Consider the following 16734-nt stretch of genomic DNA (forward strand, 5'->3'; position numbering starts at 1 on the left):
TGCTGCAAAGAGGTGTCAGGGGCATTTCAGGATTCCGTGTCAGCAAAAGCAGCATCAGAATGAAAGAGGGAGACAAATGCTGTTATACAAGACATCCATGAAAGAAAGTATGTGGGACACATGCTGCAAGACAAGCAGACTTATTAGGTCTTGTTTCTGACAGTAGAAGTGCATGGCAAGATGATGCTGTGATTGGTTGTGCGCTTCAGCATCAGGAACAATTGCTCAGTCAGAAGACATCTCACAGAATGCTTATGCTGAAAAGCAGGAAACAGCTGGCTGGAAGTTAGGACTTCACAGCAGCAATGGTCAGTGGAAAGGATCCAACCACCGGGAACAACAGTGCACTGGTAGAGTTTGAAACACACGTCTTAAGAGCAGCTGCGTCTCACTGTTCAAAATAGGCTTTTGACTGGATCTGTGAAGACTCAGAACTATGGGGTAAAGTACATCCTGCTGAGTTTCTCAGACACCAGGCTGTCTTAGGATATTGGTGCTCCCTAATCTGTCTCCCTGTCCCATCCTGCATGGACACATCTTTTTCTCCCTAATGCCTATGCGTACAGATCCTCAAGGATTTTTCTCTCTGTTGTACTACTTGAAGACACCTTTGCAGCACGTTATATGGCATCGTTCAGCAAAGGACAAAGGTCAAACAGCCAGCTTGGATGTGAGCTTTCAAGTAACATCACATTACACAATTCCTACAAAGGGCTAATAATGGAGATAATGTAAAGGACTGCCATAACAGCAATCTGACAGTTTAGTGTTGCTATGCAACTTGTGATGTGTACAGACTTTTACAGTTGCTTCTTGTTTGTTCATTGAATGCACAATGACCGTGTCTGGCAACCTTCCCTCCTCATCATTTTACCTAAAAAAGCAAGAATTCACATGCAGGTTTTGTGCCACTGTGCTCTCTCCCAGCCAATAGTCTCTGAGTAAACTGAGATACAGACACCAAAAATCCTCCTTCCAATTTGAATGAGACTCCTATTGAACCACACTCACATAAATAACTACTTATCCTAACACATATTTCCCCTATCCTCTGGCTAACCATACACCTTTCCCTTTTTCCTCATTTCCAGTCCTAAGGTCGATAGGTTGTCAGAACACATTCTTTGAGAGTTTTTCTCTTGTCACATCCCAGCTTCTATTATGCTGGTTCACGCTCTTCTCTAACTTTGTACATGAGGTTCCTTCAGACCTTGCTTATCTTTCTTCTGCTTGTTTTCACAGACACAAAAAGTGGGCATAGATACAGCTGTTTGCTCCATCTTGTATTGTTCACCTGTTCTGCTACTGCATGATCCTGTCTTGAAGCTTTGGCCAGTTTTAAAACTTCAAGCAATGACGCCTGCAGCTCTTTCCTTGGGATCCAACAGTCAAATAAAGATCACCGGTTAGGGAAGCTGATCTGCTAGTCTTCCTGGATGAAACCTGACTACTCCTAGTAACATCTCTTTGTGCCATCTTCAAAAGCTTGTATTTGGAGGACGGTATCTCCAGAACAACAAGGCGAAGGCTATTCTGCACTGATATTAACTACTTCTCTTTCCTTATATTTTGATATCACTTTCCAGACAACTTTTGCAATCCTCATTCAATTTGTTGCCTTTCTCAGTATTTCTTCACTTTCTGCAATCTGTTTTGTGGTATTGTTTGTGTGATGGCTAATAGCTGCAGCTCGCAGTTGGCTGTATTTCAGGGGTAGGAGGGGGAACACAGTGAACTGAAACTCCATATAATATTACAAGAAGAGATGAAAACAAGTAAAAGAGGGTTTTCTATACATGCTATCTCCAGAAAAATATCTTTGCAAGTGTGCCTCTGTGGAGACATTGTGGGAATATGGATTACATTATGCTGGAAGAAAGAAGAGCTAACTGACAGTAGAGATTTCCAAACCATATTGATGTTTCACAATTGTGCATCTGTCTGCAGAACAGCCATGGAGATCTTGAAGTCATTGCACCAAAAAAAAAATAAGGAAAGATAATAACTTCCCTCACCCTTTTACCACAGCTCAGAGGGTGGTGGAGGAAAGTCTCACAACTAGTGAGAAAATTTTAATTGAAACAGTTGTCACCAGAAAATACTATTTTGATAAAAACAACATTTTTCACAAAATAATGAGTACAAACAAAAAATCCCCATGGAAAGGGAAGTTCAAAAAAAAATCTGGATTGGAAAGTTTGTCTTAGGGAAAAAAATATCAGACATTCTTTCAAATTAAAACGCTCATTTTGACAGCAAACTTGTCATATTATGTTACTTCTATTGCTTTTACAATCTTCAGTTAACAGCGAGAGACACTGTTTTCACTATCTTGCCATTAGCTTGGAATCAGGCTTCTAAGATATTAAAAACAATTGGTCCCTAACTAGTACCCAGCACATGTGTTTTCTTCTCCAGAGTGTAAAAAATTCAGTTGTTTCATTCAGCACAGACTAATCAAGCTGGTTCATTTTTAGTAGAAAATTCATTACTTATTGCTTGAAAGTGAAATATCACCTGTACTAAATTATATAACAGAATATTTCATTTGCTACATTACTGGTAGGATTGCATAACATGTCTTTATATGAGATTCAATTTGGCGTAACAGAACCCTACATTACAATTGACGGGAAACTGTATCAAACTTTAACTAATTTTCAGAACAAAACGTCAGTCGTTTGAGGTTTGTTGTTGCTTTTTTTTTTTAATATCTAATTGAGTGTTCATAATTTTCAGTTCTTACAAAGACACTGAAGACAATATTTTCATAGACAGAGTACCAAGAATCTTTGAAATTATAAATGTTGAAACTTCCCTCAAAATGAACAATTTGAGCTTCATCTAGCTCTCACTTAACTTGTGATTCATTCTCTGCACTAACTCTAAGTCTCCCAGTTTGGAATAGCTTTAAGATTGGAGGCTCTGTTGAAAGCAAATGTCATAAATACAGTATTGCACTTCATCTTAGCTCATTCTACCAGCATTTGTTGCTAAATAAAACCAGCTCACCAGTACTCACTTTCAGCTCATTTTAACACATTCTATATGCATTTTATGAGGATCTCAAAATTATCCTCATCAGAATATATAAATGACGGTAAAATAAATCATGAAAAATTTAATGAATCTTACAACCCAACCACAGCCAAGAGCTAAGAAGGTTTCAGGCTCCCACTGCAGTCCTGCCTACAGAATCCTGTGTCAGGGAGGATCTGGGATGGGACAGAATCTTCTCCTCCATTCATCTGCTCATCTCATTCCACATTTGGAGAACCTGGACTTTCCATTCTAGCACAGGAGAGCAGCGAAGAAAGAAAAAGGTCTCCCTTCCCAAAGCGTAAGCTGCCCGTTCCTACTGCCTTCAGAAGGCAGTGGAACCGCAGCCCAAGACCTCCACCTAGTGTCTGCTGGCAAACTCAGCGCACCACCCTGGTTGAAAATTTGGGATGACAGTGTGTGCCCTAAAGCTTAAAGATAAAGAGCAAAGAGAGAGGAATGTTTTCCTTACAATACAAAACGAGTCTCAGTTCATTATGAACCACCCAAGCTTTGTATGCTGTCAAATAGAACTCAGACACAAGCTTCTGGCTTACTTGTGGAAAATAAGATTATCATTTTTTCCTGCATCATACAGACCATACTAAAATTCAAGGCTTTAGGAAGATGCAACATGAAAGAAGAGGAAAAGATAAGCTTTTTGGATTAGGTAGGACCATTCCTGCCAAGAAAATTCTCCAGCACCCAAGGATATCTTCTTAACCGTGCTCTGTGGTGCTGCCTTCATGCCATGGTCAGCCTCTGAAAAAAATTAAGGACTTTCTAGCACTACAATTCTTTCTTGTTGGAGAGACACTTAAGAATTAGACCTAGCCTCTAGAACAGACTCGTGATGTACAGGAGCGTTCTTTCATCTTGTATTTGACTCTCTCCTCTACCTTCATTCCATAAATTTCATGGGGTTTAAAAAGACTCGAGGACTGTCACCAATTGTATCTGCCTATTCCTTGAAAACATGATGTGTTTGCTACTAGGTTTTTACTCAAGGGCAGTTAAAGAAGACTTGGTAGTTGTCAGAGCAGCACCCTTTCTGTTCATCATCATGCTCATTTACAGGCCTGATATGACATGTCCTCCACCTTCTCTGATAAGTTCAGGTTTCAAACATCTCTAGTACAGGTATTTCCAAGATCTTCTGTAGAAGCCTGTTCCTTTGCAGTTTTAAAATATCTCTTGGTCTCTTTACTTCGACTATCTTGGAACAAGCCTCTTTGCACTCCCTGTTCTCTGGTTTATGGAGGTTAAAGGCCATGTTCCCCCTCCAAGATCTGCTGTTAGTCATTTGGGAAAATGGGTAGATCCATACATACACACATTCACAGGAGAACTCTGTTAAGAGTCACTCAGAATACAGAATTACACCTGGAAACAGGAGTCACTGAAAACCACAAAGCTCTCCAAGTCATGAAACCTAGTCCAGCCTCCTAATGAGCCAGCACCCCCTTCCTCCCACTGACAAGAACCCACCCTAACTGCCTAATCTTTTGTTTGATATGCACATGACATTTAGGATATGTTTAAGACAGTTTAAAGTCCATTTTAGTTGAGTCTATCTACATGCAATATAAAAGTAAAAGAGAAAGCTACTGATGGAAGATGTGATTGAAGTGGATGAGCACACATCACCCCATAGGAAATCATGGAGGCATTGTGCAGTACAGGCACTTCATCACCACCAGGTTCCTCTGTGGGAGCTCCAACACTGTACTTGTAGAAGCTATAAGGTAAAGACAGAAAATATATTTTATTGTCATCACTAGCTAGCATTACTTAGAACAGGGCTAAGCACAATTGCAAAAAGAACTGCCTTCAAGCTATTCTATTTATATTCCCACCAGAGCTACCATTAGTACAGTCACCCTGCTGCTGAAATCCTGACCCTGTTGTTGTCAGCATAGCCACAGACCTGAGAAGATCGGTTTGGATCGTCTGGGAATTTGGCACCTCTTAATACCAGCAAAAGCAGCATTGGCAGGGGGTGGAGTGTGCTATTTGCACAGGACCTGCGTCAGGATTGGCATTCAGTGAATAGCAAGACATATGAAGGCATTTTATCCCAATATAGAGAATAACGCATCTTCCTCTGCGTTGCTGGTGGTAACTTTGGCAGTCCAAGGAACAATGGTAATTGCTTGTTACTGTGGAAACAAGACCTCCAGAAATAACACTAATTAGCCAGCAGGGTCGGGGGAGAAACACAAGCATATCATCTCCTGCAAACACGTACGATTTGGTTGCACACAAGAGGTGGGGCTCTGGGGAGAGGATCAATTTATTTGAACAAAACAGGCACCCAGCAGAACCTTCCCTCATCCTCCATGCCAATCTGAGCCTGAAAATAATTAAAATGACTTGGAAAAAAGTTCAGATAACTTTGGAAATCATTGCTTTTCACCCCCCTGTCTGCCTTAAATTTTGCAGTGGGGGTGGAGGGCGGGAGCAGTGACTGGGAGATGTTCCCTTTGAAGAAGGCTGTTTCTGTTGTTTGTGCAATACACCGAAAAGGAAGTTGTCTTCTAAAATATCTGGTGGGGAAAAAAAATTCTTACTAATGTCCCTACCTAATTCTGCAGAGGTAAGGGACACTGGTAACTTGGGAGATATAAGAGACTGAAAGACAAGGTCCCATCCTGAATAATGGTCATTTGGTGAAACACAGCTCAAAATAAGAAAGGGGAAAGCATACAGCAGAAGAGGGGAAAGGGGGTAAGAGACACCAGAGAGCTTACTGCAACCTTAATACCATGTCTTTTTCCCCTTTCATCCTGCATTGCCCTTGACAGAGAGGAAAGGATGGTAGAAAGAAAGTAAGTGAGAATATGGACAGCAACCTGTTAACACAGCTGTTTCACCCTCTACATTCATCTGCTTTGTAAAGTCCCAAGAATGCTGCTTTCCACCCTCAAGCCCTACTGGCACAGTAGCATAGTGGGTGGCTGAATATTTATATTCAGCTCAGCCTCGTGAGCTAGGTGCTAAGAAGTGGCACTTTGTCCTGAAGGATACTTCCTTCTGCCTGGCAGTGGCTCTGAGGCCTTTAAGCTTTTTGCCAAACTCTATAAAAGAAATATTTTATCATTGAGAAGAGCAGGTACGTATTGGCAGCAGGAAACAGTACATGTGCTATCTAACATTATTGCCTTGCTGATGCATTTGGGGTGGCCTTGCAATAGCCACTGCTCACTGAACTCTCCTTGCCAGCTCAGAAGGAGCCAAATGATGTTCATCAGCTATTTGGCTATGTCAGGAGGGTCACAGGGCAAAACACCAGTTATGAGCCACTGAGAAAGGAACTGCTGGTGCCTTCAATTCCCCCTCAGTGCTTTACCTTTATTAAGAAGCCTTGTTCTGATATACTTCCAGCATATTCAAATACAGGTACAAACCAAGAGCTGATTAGGCCTTTCCAGAAAGTATAAACTGGCTCTCACAGTAACTTCTGAAACACAGGTTCTTTACTCAGGATGAATCCTAAGTGGTTTTGCCCTTCTTTGTAAAGTTTAAAGTACTTTAGATTAGCAGACAGGTACAAGGAACAAAGATGAACACTGAAGCCAGAGCTGGCCCAGGCCAGACAACACTTGAAATCACACCTTGCCTTAATATGAAGGAATTTATTTATTTCACTCACTCTCCAGAGGGAAGAAAACAAGGTGTAAATGTTAGTTGCAGGGGGGATGGGGAAGTGGGCATAATACGCACTTATTTAATGATGATAGCTCCTATGGTGGGCCAAGAGTTTTTTTTTAAATGAACTTGTAAAAAGTTGGGTCATCGCTTTACTTCTTATTGTATTTATTTTATTTTACTTGTTTTTTACTATTTATTTGTTGTTTCAAGAAGCTTCAGATCAAATCAAGGCACTACTGCAGGAGCAACTACTAATCAAGGCACTAATAGGGAGATCCCTGACTGGCACTTTCTGCACTGTACTGCCACACAAAAAGCGAAAGGATAAGAAGACTGTGTGTTGTCTACAGAGTAGACCTCAAGCACAAAGACGTGCAGCGATGTAAACACAGTTATATCGGGAGTGAGAGGCAGAGCCAGGAGTTCATTTGTAGCAACTACAGTCCACAAAATCCTTGTCCAGAGCTTTAATCATAAACTCATTTTTACTGCAACATAAAAAAATAGAAGAGAATATGGGCATGCAGCATGAAGTAGTTTGATATGTAAAATGGAAAATAAAGTTGAATGATCAAGATGGTGACATCTCCCTAAATTAATATTATATTGACACAATATTATGCAGCAGGGTTCTCTAAGGTTTTAATCGCTTCATTTTCAGAAGTCTTAACATACATTTGTGTCAGCTTTTTCCCTTAAAAAAAAAAAACAAAAAACAAAAACAAAAAAAAACCTGTCGACTCCTAGGTCATTCTCAGACATGCATGTCAAACAAAACAATACCAAATTATAAAGACACTGAAGCCAAATGTAAGTAAATGAATATTCTCCAATGATGAGTTGCTGAGACCCCAGTTCAGGATTTCTGCGTTTCCCCAGCAACACTGGGTGATGTTGAAGGCAAATGAGCAGAGCGCAGTCCAGCAGCTCCCAGAGAGCTGGGCGGGCTTGGAGCTGCAGCCAAGGAAGGATGGAAACAGTTGAATAAGAGAAAAAAAAACGCCCCAAACACTGCTTCTTTCCAAGAAAGAAAACAAGAGTATAAATCCACATGGCCTCCTTCTGATCTGGTTATGTGAGCAGCTGCTGAGTGTGCAAGAACCATGTAGCTGTGAACTAATGAGAGGAAAAATGAAACCCAATTTGGGTAATGATTTCTGAGGTTACAGCCACAGATTTGCCTGGAGCACCCCACCCCCCCAAATCCAGAAGGTTACTATGGTGACAAATTTCAGCTGTAGGTAAGAATAAATTGTTTCTGTATGAAAGCCATTTTGTAGAAACATGAAAACCAAAAATTAAGCCCCATCGCGCCTTTTATAATCTTCGTTGCCATATATTCACACCCAGATGAGCTCCTCATCTCAGGAATGGTTAATCACAATGCAAATAAGCTGCTTTTGTTTTAATTCATGCATTCTGATAATGGAATTCCTCTCCACACAGTAAAATAACACTATGAAAATCTACCAAAAAATGTGGGTATTCATTCGCTTCCAGACTGTATCTAAAGGAGTTATTAATACTTTCGATTCTCAGAAGATAGATTTATTCCATCACTTGACTGTGAATTAGAGGAAAATTACTTTAAATCATGTTTGGATCCAATTCATAGTACCTTAAGCATGGAGAGGCTGTAGTGCAGCCCAGATGATGGAGACACAGTGGGAAGCTGGATGTAGCTTTTATTATAGACCAGCACTCAGTAATTCAAGGAAAGGTTAAAGCCAAATGCTCCTGCTTTCACCAGGCCTAACTCACAGACCAGCTTGTGTAGGCCACCACAATAAACTCCCTCAACTCTCATTCCAGGATCCCCAGGTAATTAGCGTGAATTTAATTTCCATTCTCTTGGTTGTCCCAGTCTAAAGAGTTTCACTCCCACTGGTCTAAATTCTCTCTGTCTTTGGCCAGCAGCAGATGGAGGTAGTCACACAGCCTTGGTCCGCGCTATATCATCACCTGGGCACTAGAGACAGACTGCCAGTTGCTAGAAGCTTCCATAACATTACTGGCTTTGTGGCATTTAACAGTATCTTTCCCTGCAATGTCTTCTTCACCTGCTGAGTCTCCCATAGACAACACCATTCCCATGGCTGAAGGACCATTTCTCAGCATCACAAGCACAGTGAAGTCACCCTCTGGCTTCAAATAGGATTACCTGAGCACCAAGAATGTATTCATGCTGTGGAATAAAACCATGATTTAAGCAACATCTGTCTTCTGTGGGAATGGAAAGAAAAAGGTGTGGGGTTGTCACTCCTGACTATTGACTGCAGGTATGTGATGTGGTTGGCAATGCGTTTCCACCTCCTTTGCCTCCATCTCAGGAATGACAGCTTGTTCTTTCCTTCTCCTCATGAGCCCATCCAGCAACGTACTGCCCAACCAGCCCGTCAGCACATGTAGGCACTTCACAAGCATTATACAGCACTGCGTGTATTCTCCATTTGCCTCAAATCCTTTCAAAAGTTCTACAGTCTCAAATCTCAACATTCTGCTTTATTTATTCTTTAAATTGCCTTACAGTAGTCACTGAAATGTAGTGGTTACAGTGCATTTATAGTGTAAGAATTCACAGGGAGCTATGCCAGAGTGAATTGTGACAGGCTAATTGTGCGCTGAGCTCCACTAACACACCACCAAAGTTAAACCTTTGTCCAACTAACAGAGGTTCTCTCTATATACATTATTATGCCCTCTAGGCACAGAAGCCTAAGAGGAGGCAATCACTACCATAAAGTCAGCAACAGTTTTGAGTCTTCGTCACATGCTAGCAAATGTGCCCTTATGGTTTGTGATTGAGTGAAGACCCCTGCTGCTTGTCCTTCTTCCTAAGACTTTCACATGACTGCAAGTAACATTTGTACTGGATAGTCCAAGTTAAGCAAAGGTCAGGTCTGGTCAGAGTTTGTATGAGACTGCATAAGCAGTCACTTCATCCATTTTGGTAGAACCAGATGTTAAAACCTGCCTCCAGATATCCCCATTGCCTGCATCCTCAGCCAGGTGCAGCACCAGCTGTGCTTAGCTCAACCACCAGCCCTATCACTGTCAGATCAGGCTCATACCTCAAAGGTTCTGCCCCACATAAACCTCTGTCCCACTTCCAGAACTGATGGATACTGTCCTAGCAGCACAAGATAGCAGTTTTCCATGGAAAAGTATGTGGGAGCAGGAGGGACATGCTTTTCAGAATCCAGTCTTTCCTGGTGCTAGCAGTTGTCTTTTTTTTCTGTATGAAACAAAAAGCCAAGGTCCTTCTTGCTAATATTCATTAAAGAACTTTTCTTTTTTTTTTCCTAGTACCATTTCAGTATTTTGATCAAGTTCCAGCTTGGTTTAATTACATACTTTCTATCTGAGTTCTTGCCCAAGCTTCATTTAGAGAAATTATTCACTTCCCATTTCAACATTATTATTATTGTGCTTATTTGCACGATGTGCTTAGCATTCATTGTACACATCTTCAGCGCTCTGATGGGCTCATCAGAGTGGTGCCAGTGGGATGGAACAGAAGAACACTCCTCATCTGCCACCCTCAAAAATCAGCCCTCCTTCCCATCACGTACAGGCAATTTTGCACGGCTGCATATTAAGGAACATTCACCAGTCACACTTGAGGCATCACAAAAATATTACCAATTCCTCCTCAAGACAAGCCTGAATGCTGAGCGGTAACATTATTTAGATACAATATCTTTACCTAATTACATATAACAAGTCAAAAGGAAAAGTGTTCATTTAAGACATTTTCCAGGACATGCTTTCCCAGCAGTGAAGAACACAAAGAAAAGTTAGGTGGGACTGGCAGAAGCACATGCCCAGTGACCCTTTTCATATCTCCTTGCAAGGATGCAAGGTTTAAAGAGTCTTCATCTCACATGAAAATCTTGTGAGTTTTGCCATACAGTGTCAGAGAAGAGCACTTTTTCCTTCTTCCCATCTCAGCTGGGGACATGGGTTGAAAAACTCTGCAGATTGGCAGAGAGACCACCATGACAGCTGTTTTGCTGGCTCTCAACAGACAGGCAGGAGTGGGAAGCCAGGACAGAGCAGTGTATATTCCCACACATGCACTCAGACAGCTGTTATCATTCCCAGCATATGAGGTCAGGCAACCATTGTTTAAAACTACAATGAATATAAAAGGGATGATCTAATACCAACTGCATTATATACTTATGCTGGGTAATAATATCCCTAGAATAAGAAAGAACCTTGCACAAATGTCAGAAATGGAGTAAACACCCAAACAGCTGATATTAATACATCGTCTACATTCCTTCTCTTGGGGTTTGCTTGCTTTCTGATGTGGATCAGGATCTGACTCCAAATACAGGGCATTTAAATCAAAGCAGCAGCATCCAGCCAGAGATCCCTGTGTGAAACAGCTCCATCTGGATCTAATCAGAGATAGAAGCAGAGCAATGATGGAGCAGAAGACACATCATTACCCAGCTGGGATGCAGCTTCCTACCCAAAACAGATGTAAAACCCAAAATGGTTTCTGTGGCTCACTCTGCTTCTCATGCATACTCCTTCCTGCGCTATGGGTTACAACAATCTCTCTTGAGAAAGCAGAAAGCCCTTTTGAGGCAGGAGCTTTCAGTGTCTGTAATATCAAGCCACATTACCAGCACTTTTACAGACTTGCCTTGGGTTAGCCACACAGAGAACTAGAGGTGACTTACGACATTACCATTCTACAGATGCATATCACCCCCGCCGTCTCCTCACTCTGGTCAGTAGGATCCTTAATCCCACTGCCGAGAGGGCAGAAGATGCAAACGCTCCGCATCCACTGTTGTTCACAGTCCATTATCTGAGCTTAATCTGCTGGGAAAGGTGATGTGACATCGCACTATAGTATCTTTCACATCCCACCAGTTCAGCTGGGGAGGCAGAAGTTGACAGTGCTGGAGGAAACTGAACAGAGAGGGTTAGGACATCTTAAATCATCTTACCTAGGTACCACGGTTTCAGCTGGGCCAGAATTTATTTTCTTCACAGCATCTGGTATGATGCTATGTTTTGGCTTTAGGAGAAAAACAACGTTGATAACACACCGATGTTTCAGCTGTGCAGTGCGGCATAGAACCAAGGACATTTCAGTTTTTCAGCTTCTCATACCGCCCTGCAAGTAAAGGGACTGAGGGGACACAAGGAGCTGGGAGGGGACAGAACCAGGACAGCTGCCATAAACTGGACAAAGGGATAATTCCATACCATATGGCATCATCTGAAAAACCTATAAAATGGAGGAAAGTTGGCTGTGAGGGCAGCCACTGCTCAGACACTGACTGGACATCAGTCAGCAGGTAGTGAGAATTGCTTTGTGCATCACTTGTTTTGTAAATATATATACATATTATTATTACTATTGTTATTAGGCTCTTCCTTTTCTGTCTTAATAAATAGTTTTTAACTCAACTGATGAGTTCTTTTTTTTTTTTTCCCCCAATTCTCTTCCCCATTCCACTGGGAGGGAGTGGAGTGGGTGAAAGGTTGTGTGGTGTTCAACTGCTTGCTGGGTTAAACCATAACACCTGGACTCAGAGATGAAGCTTCTCTACATCCTTAAAGAGCTTGTACACTCTCTAAACTTACTCAAGATTTGTCTTCTTTTGAATACATGTTAATATGCATATGCCCCAAACCAGCATTCAAATCCACATTCCTCATGGCACACAGGTGAGGATCTTCCTAGTCATACAATCCAGAGGAGTCAAATGCACTACAACTCTTGTGTTACCTGGTGCCTTTGTGAGCCTTGCATAGGCTATAGTCAGGTAATTACCCAATAGTCTGAGCCTTAAGTTTTTCAAGCACATTCCTAGTTTTCGTGACAACGTGGTGAGCTTGCAAAGCAGACAGTGAGTGTTCCGAGACCAGACAGCAGATAAAAAGAAGCCAAAATGTATTGCTTTAGATTGTTGTTGGTGGTGGCTTAATCTTGTAATTTTGAAAATTTTAAAGGCAATATTGTTTTCAGAGAGGATGCTTGGCACACAATTTGTGTACGTTTGGGTTGGCAGCATTGTTTCCATTAAGAAAACATTCTACCATACTAAACATATGTGGATTCAGGGACAAGTTTGTTACGGGTAACTTTACTCAACATATTTCTTTATGGTACTCACAGGCTTATGCTGGTCCACAGTACACCAAGTAGACATACATGGTGATTCCCTGAGATAAAAAGTTGTTGTTTCACTCCCTTGGCTCGCCACAGAAGGCACTATCCCAGTTCTCATTGCAGTTTGAGGACTTGTCTGGAGTTTCCCCTGATACGCTTGGTGTTACAGTGCCACTCTCTCCCAAGCCAGCAGCCACTAGGATCATCACTTCCCGTGCCTCTCATGAATTCAGGTTTGTAGGAAGCAAATTCAAATACATGTTTAAACAAAAATTACATTTGGCTTTTTCAGTAGACTTTTTTTTCCTCTATCAGTGAGTTGTTAAGACTGAAGAGTTCATTTTTTCCTCTTAATTCTTACTGCAGTTACCTTTAGATTGGCAGAGCCAATGCACTATGGCTGCCCATACTCTACTTAACTTTCTAGTTCCCTGAATGAGGGCCCGAGTGGTGCAAAGCTCATCATAGCTCTGATTGCATTGGGCACCCTATGTACAAGCAGCAATTGATCCCTGCACTGATGACAGTTCCCTCCCTTTTGTGTGGCTTCATCTTCAGCAGCCTAGAAGTATTCCATGTGGAAATGGGGGAAATTTTGCCTAATGACATGGCAGAGTGAAGAATTGCCAGGTCATGGCCTGAACCAATGGTTGAACACCAGGTGAGAAGGTGTGGCTAACCCAGGGAACTCAGGTGCAAGCAATGCACCTGAGTGACCGTAAGGGATGGACTCTGGGTCCAACCCTCCTCACTCTCATTTAAGGGTTAGCAGCCAAGGGAGCAGTATCTCTCTAGATAGAGATCATGCTCCTCTTGAGCCATCACTGGTTATTAGAAGGGTAAGCTAATTTTTCTTCTTTGTTAACTTCTATTGCTCTATAGTGCTTGTATCCCAGTAGAAGGCATTGTCATTGCCTTCTTCTGCTGTATGTTAGTGGCAAGCTAGGCAGGAGTCTACCTCTTTAAAGGTACTGCATCACAAGACTCCTAAAATACTGAAATGGCATTTCTAAGTAAAATAATGGGGTGGTTTGGATGGGGAAAGATCACCCCTTTGAATGAGATCTTGCCAGGGCACAGCCTGGGATTCTTAAGATCCCCATATCATGGGATCTATAACTATAGACTTTTCTATAACTGAAAAATGAAGCCCCCTGTGGGATGGAGGAAATATCCATGAGTCCCTGGCCTGCATTGCCAAGTATTTTCAAGGCCTCGGCAAAGACATACCAATTGCCAGAGAGCAACAGCTGGCTGCATCCAGTGTGGCATAGCCACTGTTGATGGCTTTAGATCAGTTCAACATGTCTGAAGAAGCTTTGGCCAATTAAAATCAACTACTACATGACAGCTGAAAAACTTGAATGGCAGATCACAATACTGACGGGGGGGCGGGGAAAGCCAAATCTGATCACTCCCCTACAAAAGGTCTGAAACATCTCTTTAGAAAGCACCAGGGACCCTGAACAAGGGAACCTGCATAAACTAGACTTTCTAAATGAAAGAACTAAAAGGTCAGATCTTGAGGTTCCACTTTAGTCAGATCCCTTTGAGATCTGACCAACTGTAACTCTAAAAATAAAAGAAATTCAAGATAGACTGGTGGTGGTGCCCCCTCAACCAATGCCGCCCCCCCCCCCCCCCCCAGACCACATTACATATTACAGTGTGCCCATACATGGCAGCTGTATTTATGGATCTGGTACAGTGATTTAGGCAAAAACCAAGAGAAAGTGTACCAGCGTGGCTGCTCTGGTTATGGGACATGGGGGAAGAAAGTGTCATAGTAAATGTACTAAATTTCAAAACAGACATCCATTACTACTCACTCTGTCCTTATGCAAAGATTACAGGTGACAGTCCAACATAATGAGGACAATAATTCATTAATGCAATGGCTGATGGCTGCATGCTGAATAACATGGCCAAATAAAAATGATATACTTTTAAACACAGGTTTACAGTCATCTATGGAAGGCTCACAAAGCTCTCTTAGAGAATTAGGTATGAAAGAGGCAGTCTCTGAGGATGCCTTTGAAAGTCTGGATCTGATAAAATTTTCAGCAGGAATGAGAGATCTCAGCCTGCAACAAGCTCCACCAAACCCGTATGGTACTTTGGTATCTGTACTGAACCTTCTAGTGGCCTTGGAGGCTGGAGCACAATAGGCTGCCTGATTGGTGGTGGATCTGGGGGAGACAGAGCACCTAAGGGAAAGACGCAATGTCTGAATAGTGGTGGGGAGGTCAGAAGTCTATCTGTGACCACGATCTAGGAGACCGGCCCATAAAGTAATCCAATTTGGACCCATTAGGGTCTCAAGAAAAATGCTCAATGACCTGATTCAGGCAGGAGTTCAATTTAAAAAGATTGACAGACAGCCTAATCAGGTCCTATTACAATTATGGAGACAATTAACTGACAAATATTCCAATCCTCCCTTAAAAAGGAAGGTATTATAATCATAGAAAGGATTCCATGAGAAATACTGTATCTAGAGGATTTCATAGTCCCATCAAAAAAAAAAAAGAAAAAGCATAAACCTCCTCAGGTAGCCTGGGCAGCTATGGCTGAGCAATCAGAGGAAAAAGACTTGGGAACTGCCGAGCTAATGGCATGACAGGAGAGCCAAAAATCCCCCAGAACTAGGGCCTCAGGAGGAGACTGGAGGCCCTATGTTGAAATAACATTTAATTGGTCCCAGAAGAATATTCAGTGTGTTATGGTGCTATTGGATACTAGAGCAGAAACATCAATCATATATGGCAACCCAAATAAATTTATGGGCATTAAAGGCAATGGATGATGGATTTAGGAGACAGACTATCCCCATTACCTAAATGTGGTTGAAATTGGGGATTGGGTGTCTCCCACCCCAGGAGTATAGGGTATCTGTTGCCCCAATTCCAGAATATATACTGGGGACTGACATTCTCTGGGGTCTGATTCTCCAAACCAACACGGGAGAGTTCAGACTGAGAGGAAAAATGTATTAGCATCTGGTCTGTGCAGGCAATTTTAAGGGACCATGTGAGAACTGAGCCCATTTGTTTACCACAACAGTACTGGATCACAAATACAAAACAATATATACTCCCAGCTGAGCAAGAGGAGATCACCAAGACTATGCAGGAGCTGGAGAGAGTAGGGATTATAAGACCTGCACACAGCCCATATAACTCCCCCATATGGCCAATCAGGAAGTCAGATGGTACACGGCAAATGACAGTAGACTACAGAGAACTGAATAAAGTCACATTGCCAATCCATGTGGCCATACCCAACACCGCCTCCCTCATGAATACATTGAGAAATAAAAACATATCATTGCGTTCTGGATCTAGCAAATGTGTTTTTCAGCATTCCAGTTGCTAAGGAATTCCAAAACTAGTTCTCATTCACATGGGTGGGGAGGCAGTGGACTTTTCGAATCATACCCTTAGGTGTATGTGCGTTTGCCTACCTTTTGTCATAGACCGGTGGCATGTGACTTGGAAAATTGGAACAAACCATCTACCATCAAAATGTACCACTACACTGACGATCTGATGTTAACATCTGACTCAATGAAGGCATTAGAGAAGGCAGTAACCTCATTAACTGCCCATTTGCAAGAAAAATGGTGGGCTATAAACAAATGTGCAAGGAACAGGGCTATCAGTCAAATTTCAAATGTTTTCTTGTCAGGTAGGACCAAGGTCTTACCCAGTTCAATCACAGATAAGGTCCAAGTGTTCCTGGTTCCCACGACACTGAAGCAGTTGCAGGAGTTTTTGAGTGTATTAGGATACCGCCAATCCTTTATAACCCACTTAGCACAGGTGATAAAACCTCTATATTGACTAACAAAAAGGCTAAGTATGGGATTGGGGTAGAACAGAACAAGAGGCCTTCCAACAGGCAAA

General features: G+C 42.0%; 1 protein-coding gene across 2 annotated transcripts in view; it reads right to left on the minus strand.

The window, feature by feature from the left end:
• The window catches only part of GRIN2B (glutamate ionotropic receptor NMDA type subunit 2B), a 265833-nt gene that overhangs the window by 246440 nt on the left and 2659 nt on the right, over positions 1 to 16734 (minus strand). The gene's annotated exons all lie outside the window — the stretch shown is intronic.

This window comes from Numida meleagris, chromosome 1 (genome assembly GCF_002078875.1).
Source record: "Numida meleagris isolate 19003 breed g44 Domestic line chromosome 1, NumMel1.0, whole genome shotgun sequence".
NCBI classification, from domain to species: Eukaryota; Metazoa; Chordata; class Aves; order Galliformes; family Numididae; genus Numida; species Numida meleagris.